The sequence below is a fragment of the Carcharodon carcharias genome, assembly GCF_017639515.1.
Source record: "Carcharodon carcharias isolate sCarCar2 chromosome 27 unlocalized genomic scaffold, sCarCar2.pri SUPER_27_unloc_5, whole genome shotgun sequence".
NCBI lineage: Eukaryota > Metazoa > Chordata > Chondrichthyes > Lamniformes > Lamnidae > Carcharodon > Carcharodon carcharias.
This window is the reverse complement of record NW_024470649.1, coordinates 299,362-306,692: the sequence shown is the minus strand read 5'-3', so window position 1 is coordinate 306,692 and position 7,331 is coordinate 299,362.

The following is a 7,331-nucleotide window of genomic DNA, read 5'->3' as shown; positions in this document are numbered from 1 at the left end:
GGGAGGGTCGTAGGACCTGGAGGAGGTAACATGGATAGGGAGGGGTGTAGGGTTTGGAGAAGTTTACAGAGAAGGGAAGCGTTGTAGGGGCTGGAGAAGGTAACAGGGAGATGGAGGGACGTAGGAACTGGAGCAGGTAACAAGGATAGGGAAAGTTGTCGGGGTTGGAGATGGTAACAGGGATAGGGAGAGTCTTAGGACCTCGAGCAGGTAACAGGGATTGGGAGGGTTGTAGGGGTTGGAGACGGTAACAGAGATAGGGAGGGTTGTAGGGGTTGGAAACGCTAACAGGGATAGGGAGGGTTGTAGGGGTTGGAGACGGTATCAGGGATAGAGAGGGTTGTGGGGGATAGGGATGGTAACATGGATATGGAGGGTTGTTGGAGCTGGAGAAGGTAAGAGGGATAGGGAGGTTTGCTGGGTTTGGAGAAGGTAACAGAGATAGGGAGTGTTGTAGGGGCTGGAGGTTACAGAGAGAAGGAGTGTCGTAGGCTTTGGAGACGGTAACAGGAACAGGTGGGGTTGTAGGAGTTGGAGAAGGTAACAGGGATAGGGAGGGTTGTAGGGCTTGGGGAAGTTAACGGGGTTAGGGAGCATTGTCAGGGCTGGAGAAGGTAACAGGGATAGGGAGGGTTGTAGGATTGAAGAAGGTCATAGGGATAGGGAGGTTTGCTGGGTTAGGAGAAGGTAACAGAGATAGGGAGTGTTGTAGGGGCTGGAGTTTACAGAGAGAAGGAGTGTCGTAGGGGTTGGAGACGGTAACAGGAAGAGGTGAGGTTGTAGGAGTTGGAGTAGGTAACAGGGATAGGGAGGGTTGTAGGGCTTGGAGAAGTTAACAGGGTTAGGGAGGTTTGTCAGGGCTGGAGAAGGTAACAGGGATAGGGAGGGTTGTAGGACTTGGAGAAGGTAACAGGGATAGGGAGGGTTGTCAGGGTTAGGAGACGGTAATTGGGATAGGGAGGGTCGTCGGACCTGGAGCAGGTAACATGGATAGGGAGGGGTGTAGGGATTGGAGAAGTTTACAGAGAATGGAAGCGTTGTAGGGGCTGGAGAAGGTAACAGGGATAGGGAGGGACGTAGGACCTGGAGCAGGTAACAGGGATCGGGAGGGGTGTAGGGATTGGAGAGGCTAACAGAGATAGAGAGGGTTCTAGGGGGTGGAGACGGTAACAGGGACAGGGAGGGTTGTAGGGGTTGGAGACGTTAATAGGGATAGGGAGGGTTGTAGGTGTTGGAGAAGGTAATAGGGATAGGGAGGGTTGGCGGGGTTAGAGAAGGTAACAGTGATAGGGAGGGTTGTCAGAGCTGGAGAAGGTAACAGGTATAGGGAGGGTTGAAAGGGTTGGAGACGGTAACAGAGATAGGGAGCGTTGTAGGTCCTGGAGAAGGTAACAGGGATAGGGACGGTTGTCGTGGTGGGAGACGGTAACAGGGATAGGGAGGGTTGTAGGGGTTGGAGAAGGTAACAGGGACCGGGAAGTTTTTAGGGGTTGGAGATGGTAACAGGGATAGAGTGGGTTGTAGGGGTTGGAAACGCTAACAGGGATAGGGAGGGTTGTAGGGGTTGGAGACGGTATCAGGGATAGAGAGGGTTGTGGGGGATAGGGATGTAACATGGATATGGAGGGTTGTTGGAGCTGGAGAAGGTAAGAGGGATAGGGAGGTTTGCTGGGTTTGGAGAAGGTAACAAGGATAGGGAGGGTTGTAGGATTGAAGAAGGTCACAGGGATAGGGAGGTTTGCTGGGTTAGGAGAAGGTAACAGAGATAGGGAGTGTTGTAGGGGCTGGAGTTTACAGAGAGAAGGAGTGTCGTAGGGGTTGGAGACGGTAACAGGAAGAGGTGGGGTTGTAGGAGTTGGAGTAGGTAACAGGGATAGGGAGGGTTTTAGGGCTTGGAGAAGTTAACAGGGGTTAGGGAGGTTTGTCAGGGCTGGAGAAGGTAACAGGGATAGGGAGGGTTGTAGGGGTTGGAGACGGTAACAGGGATTGGGAGGGTTGTAGGGGTTGGAGATGGTAACAGGTATTGGGAGGATTGTAGGGGTTGGAAATGCTAACAGGGATAGGGAGGGTTGTAGGGGTTGAGAAGGTAAGAGGGATTGGGAGTGTTGTAGGGGTTGGAGACTGTAACAGGAGTAGGGGGGGGTCGTAGGACCTGGAGGAGGCAACAGGGATAGGGAGGGTTGTAGGGGTTGGAGAAGATAACAGAGAAAGGGAGGTTTGTAGGGGTTGGAGACGTTATCAGGGATAGGGACTGTTCTTGGGGTTGGATATGGTAACAGGGATAGAGAGGGTTGTCGGGGATAGGGATGGTAACAGGGATATGGAGGGTTGTTGCAGCTGGAGAAGGTAAGGTGGATAGGGAGTGTTGTAGTGGGTGGAGACATCAAGAGGGATAGGGAGGTTTCCTGGGTTTGGAGAAGGTAACAGAGATAGGAAGGGTTGTTGGGGCTGGAGGTTACAGAGAGAAGGAGTGTCGTAGGGGTTGGAGAAGGTAACAGGAATAGGGAGGGTTGTAGGGGTTGGAGAAGGTAACAGGGATAGGGAGGGTTGTAGGGGTTGGAGAAGGTAACAGGGATAGGGAGTTTTGTAGGGCTTGGAAAAGTTAACAGGGTTAGGGAGGTTTGTCAGTGCTGGAGAAGCTTACAGGGTTGTCGGGGTTAGAGAAGGTAAGAAGGAATGGGAGGGTTGTCGTGGTTAGAGAAGGTAAGGGGGATTGGGAGGTTTGTAGAGGTTGGAAACGGTAACAGGGATGGGGGGGGTTGTAGGGGTTGGAGAAGGTAAGGGGGATTGGGAGGGTTGTAGGGGTTGGAGATGGTAACAGGGATAGGGAGGTTCGTAGGACTTGGAGGAGGTAACAGGGATGGGGAGGGTTGCAGGGGTTGAAGACGGTAACAGGGATAGGGAGCGTCATAGGACCTGGATGAGGTAACAGCGATAGGGTGGGTTGTAGGGGTTGGAGATGGTAACAGGGATAGGGAGGGTCGTAGGACCTGGAGGAGGTAACATGGATAGGGAGGGGTGTAGGTATTGGAGAAGTTTACAGAGAAGGGAAGCGTTGTAGGGGCTGGAGAAGTTAACAGGGATAGGGAGGGATGTAGGAACTGGAGCAGGTAACAGGGATAGGGAGGGGTATAGGGATTGGAGACGCTAACAGAGATAAGGAGCGTTCTAGGGGTTGAAGAGGGTAACAGGGATAGGGTGGATTGTAGGGGTTAGGGACACTAACAGGGATAGGGAGGGTTGTAGGGGTGGAGAATTTAATAGGGATAGGGAGGGTTGTCGAGGTTAGAGAAGGTAACAGGGATAGGGAGGGTTGTCGTGATGGGAGACGGTAACAGGGATAGGGTGGGTTGTAGGGCTTAGGGACACTAAAGGGGATAGGGAGGATTGTAGGGGTTGGAGACGGTAACAGGGATAGGGAATGTTGTCGGGGTTGGAGATGGTAACAGGGATAGGGAGGGTTGTAGAGGTTGGAGACGGTAACAGGGATAGGGAAAGTTGTCGGGGTTGGAGATGGTAACAGGGATAGGGAGGGTCTTAGGACCAGGAGAAGGTAACAGGGATTGGGAGGGTTGTAGGGGTTGGAGACGGTAACAGGGATAGGGAAAGTTGTCGGGGTTGGAGATGGTAACAGGGATAGGGAGGGTCTCAGGACCAGGAGAAGGTAACAGGGATTGGGAGGGTTGTAGGGGCTGGAGACGGTAATAGGGATAGGGAGGGTTGTAGGTGTTCGAAACGCTAACAGGGATAGGGAGGGTTGTAGGGGTTGGAGATGGTATCAGGGATAGAGAGGGTTGTGGGGGATAGGGATACTAACAGGGATATGGAGGGTTGTTGCAGCTGGAGAAGGTAAGAGGGATAGGGAGGTTTGCTGTGTTTGGAGAAGGTAACAGAGATAGGAGTGTTGTAGGGGCTGAAGGTTACAAGAGACAGAGTGTCGTAGGGGTTGGAGACGGTAACAGGAACAGGTGGGGTTGTAGGAGTTGGAGAAGGTAACAGGGATAGGGAGGGTTGAGGGGCTTGGAGAAGTTAGCAGGGTTAGGGAGGTTTTTCAGGGCTGGAGAAGGTAACAGGGACCAGGAAGGTTTTAGGGGTTGGAGATGGTAACAGGGATAGGGTGGGTTCTAGGGGTTGGAGACGGTAACAGGGATAGGGTGGGTTGTTGGGGTTGGAGACGGTAACAGGGATAGGGAGGCTTGTAGGGGTTGGAGTCAGTGATAGGGATAGGGTGGGTCATAGAATCAGGAGGAGGTAACAGGGATAGGGAGGGTTGTAGGGGTTGGAGATGGTAACAGGGATAGGGAGGGTTGTAGGGGTTGGGGACACTAACAGGGATAGGGAGGATTGTAGCTGTCGGAGAAGGTAATAGGGATAGGGAGGTTTGTAGGGGCTGGAGAAAGTAACAGGGATAGGGAGGGTTGTAGTGGTTGGAGAAGGTAACAGGGATAGGGAGGGTTGAAGGGGTTGGGGACGGTAAGAGGGATTGGGAGGGTTGTAGGACCTAGAGGAGGTAACATGGATAGGGAGGGTTGTAGGGTTTGGAGAAGGTAACAGGGATAGGGAGGGTTGTAGGGGTGGAGAAGGTAACAGGGATAGGGAGGGACGTAGGAACTGGAGCAGGTAACAGGAATAGGGAGGGGTGTAGCGATTGGAGACGCTAACAGAGATAGGGAGGGTTCAAGGGGTTGGAGATGGTAACAGGGATAGGGTGGGTTGTAGGGGTTGGAGTCAGTGACAGGGTTAGGGTGGGTCATAGAATCAGGAGGAGGTAACAGGGATAGGGTGGGGTGTAGGAATTGGAGCAGTTAACAGAGAAGGGAAGGGTTGTAGGGGCTGGAGAAGGTAATAGGGATAGGGAGGGTTGTAGGGGCTGCAGAAGGTAATAGGGATAGGGAGGATTGACGGGGTGGGGGAAGGTAATAGGAATAGGGAGGGTTGTAGGGGTTGGAGAAGGTAACAGGGATAGGGAGCGTTGTAGGTGTTGGAGAAGGTAACAGGGAAAGGGATGGTTGGAGGACCTGGAGGAGGTAACACGGATAGGGAGGCTTGTAGGGGTTGGAGGCAGTAACAGGGATAGGGAGGGTTGTCGGAGTTGGAGACGGTATAAGGGATAGGGAGGGTCATAGGATCTGGAGGAGGTAACAGGTATCAGGAGTGGTGTAGGGATTGGCGAAGTTTACAGGGAAGGGAAGGGAAGTAGGGGCTGGAGAAGGGAACAGGGATGGGGAGGGACGTAGGAACAGGAGGAAGTAACAGGGAAAAGAAGGGTAGTAGGGGTTGGAGATGGTAACAGGGATAGGGATGGAAGGAGGGGTTGGAGACTCTAACAGGGACAGGGAGGGCTGTAGTTGTTGGAGAAGGTAACAGGGATAGGGAGGGTTGTCGGGGTTAGAGAAGGTAAGAGCGATTCGAAGGGTTGTAGGGGTTGGAGACGGTAACAGGGATAGGGTGGGTTGTTGGGGTTGGAGACGGTAACAGGGATAGGGAGGGTTGTAGGGGTTGGAGTCAGTGACAGGGTTAGGATGGGTCATAGAATCAGGAGGAGGTAACAGGGATAGGGTGGGGTGTAGGAATTGGAGCAGTTAACAGAGAAGGGAAGGGTTGTAGGGGCTGGAGAAGGTAATAGGGATAGGGAGGGTTGTAGGGGCTGCAGAAGGTAATAGGGATAGGGAGGGTTGTAGGGGTTGGAGATGGTAACAGGGATAGGGAGGGTTGTAGGGGTTGGGGACACTAACAGGGATAGGGAGGATTGTAGCTGTTGGAGAAGGTAATAGGGATAGGGAGGTTTGTAGGGGCTGGAGAAAGTAACAGGGATAGGGAGGGTTGTAGTGGTTGGAGAAGGTAACAGGGATAGGGAGGGTTGAAGGGGTTGGGGACGGTAAGAGGGATTGGGAATGTTGTAGGACCTGGAGGAGGTAACATGGATAGGGAGGGTTGTAGGGTTTGGAGAAGGTAACAGGGATAGGGAGGGTTGTAGGGGTGGAGAAGGTAACAGGGATAGGGAGGGACGTAGGAACTGGAGCAGGTAACAGGAATAGGGAGGGGTGTAGCGATTGGAGACGCTAACAGAGATAGGGAGGGTTCTAGGGGTTGGAGATGGTAACAGGGATAGGGTGGGTTGTAGGGGTTAGGGACACTAACAGGGATAGGGAGGGTTGTAGAGGTTGGAAATGGTAATAGGGATAGCGAGGGTTGTAGGTGTTGGAGAAGGTAACAGGGATAGGGAGGGTTGTTGGGGTTAGAAAAGGTAACAGGGATAGGGAGGGTTTTCGTGGTGGGAGACAGTAACAGGAATAGGGTGGGTTGTAGTGGTTGGAGATGGTAACAGGGACAGGGAAAGTTGTCGGGGTTGGAGATGGTAACAGGGATAGGGAGGGTCTTAGGACCTCGAGAAGGTAACAGGGATTGGGAGGGTTGTAGGGGTTGGAGGTGGTAACAGAGATAGGGAGTGTTGTAGGGGTTGGAAACGCTAACAGGGATAGGGCGGGTTGTAGGGGTTGGAGACGGTATCAGGGATAGAGACGGTTGTGGGGGATAGGGATGGTAACACGGATATGGAGGGTTGTTGGAGCTGGAGAAGATAAGAGGGATAGGGAGGTTTGCTGGGTTTGGAGAAGGTAACAGAGATAGGGAGTGTTGTAGGGGCTGGAGTTTACAGAGAGAAGGAGTGTCGTAGGGGTTGGAGACGGTAACAGGAAGAGGTGGGGTTGTAGGAGTTGGAGTAGGTAACAGGGATAGGGAGGGTTGTAGGGCTTGGAGAAGTTAACGGAGTTAGGGAGGTTTGTCAGGGCTGGAGAAGGTAACAGGGATAGGGAGGGTTGTAGGACTTGGAGAAGCTAACAGGGATAGGGAGGGTTGTCGGGGTTAGAGAAGGTAAGAGGGATTGGGAGGGTTGTCGGGGTTAGAGAAGGTAAGAGGGATTGGGAGGTTTGTACGGGTTGGAAACGGTAACAGCGATGGGGGGATTGTAGGGGTTGGAGAAGTTAAGAGTGATAGGGAGGGTTGTAGGGGTTTGAGACGGTAACAGGGATAGGGAGGGTTGTAGGGTTAGGAGATGGTAATTGGGATAGGGAGGGTCGTAGGACCTGGAGGAGGTAACATGGATAGGGAGGGGTGTAGGGTTTGGAGAAGTTTACAGAGAAGGGAAGCGTTGTAGGGGCTGGAGAAGGTAACAGGGATAGGGAGGGACGTAGGAGCTGGAGCAGGTAACATGGATAGGGAAAGTTGTCGGGGTTGGAGATGGTAACAGGGATAGGGAGGGTCTTAGGACCTCGAGAAGGTAACAGGGATTGGGAGAGTTGTAGGGTTTGGAGACGGTAACAGAGATAGGG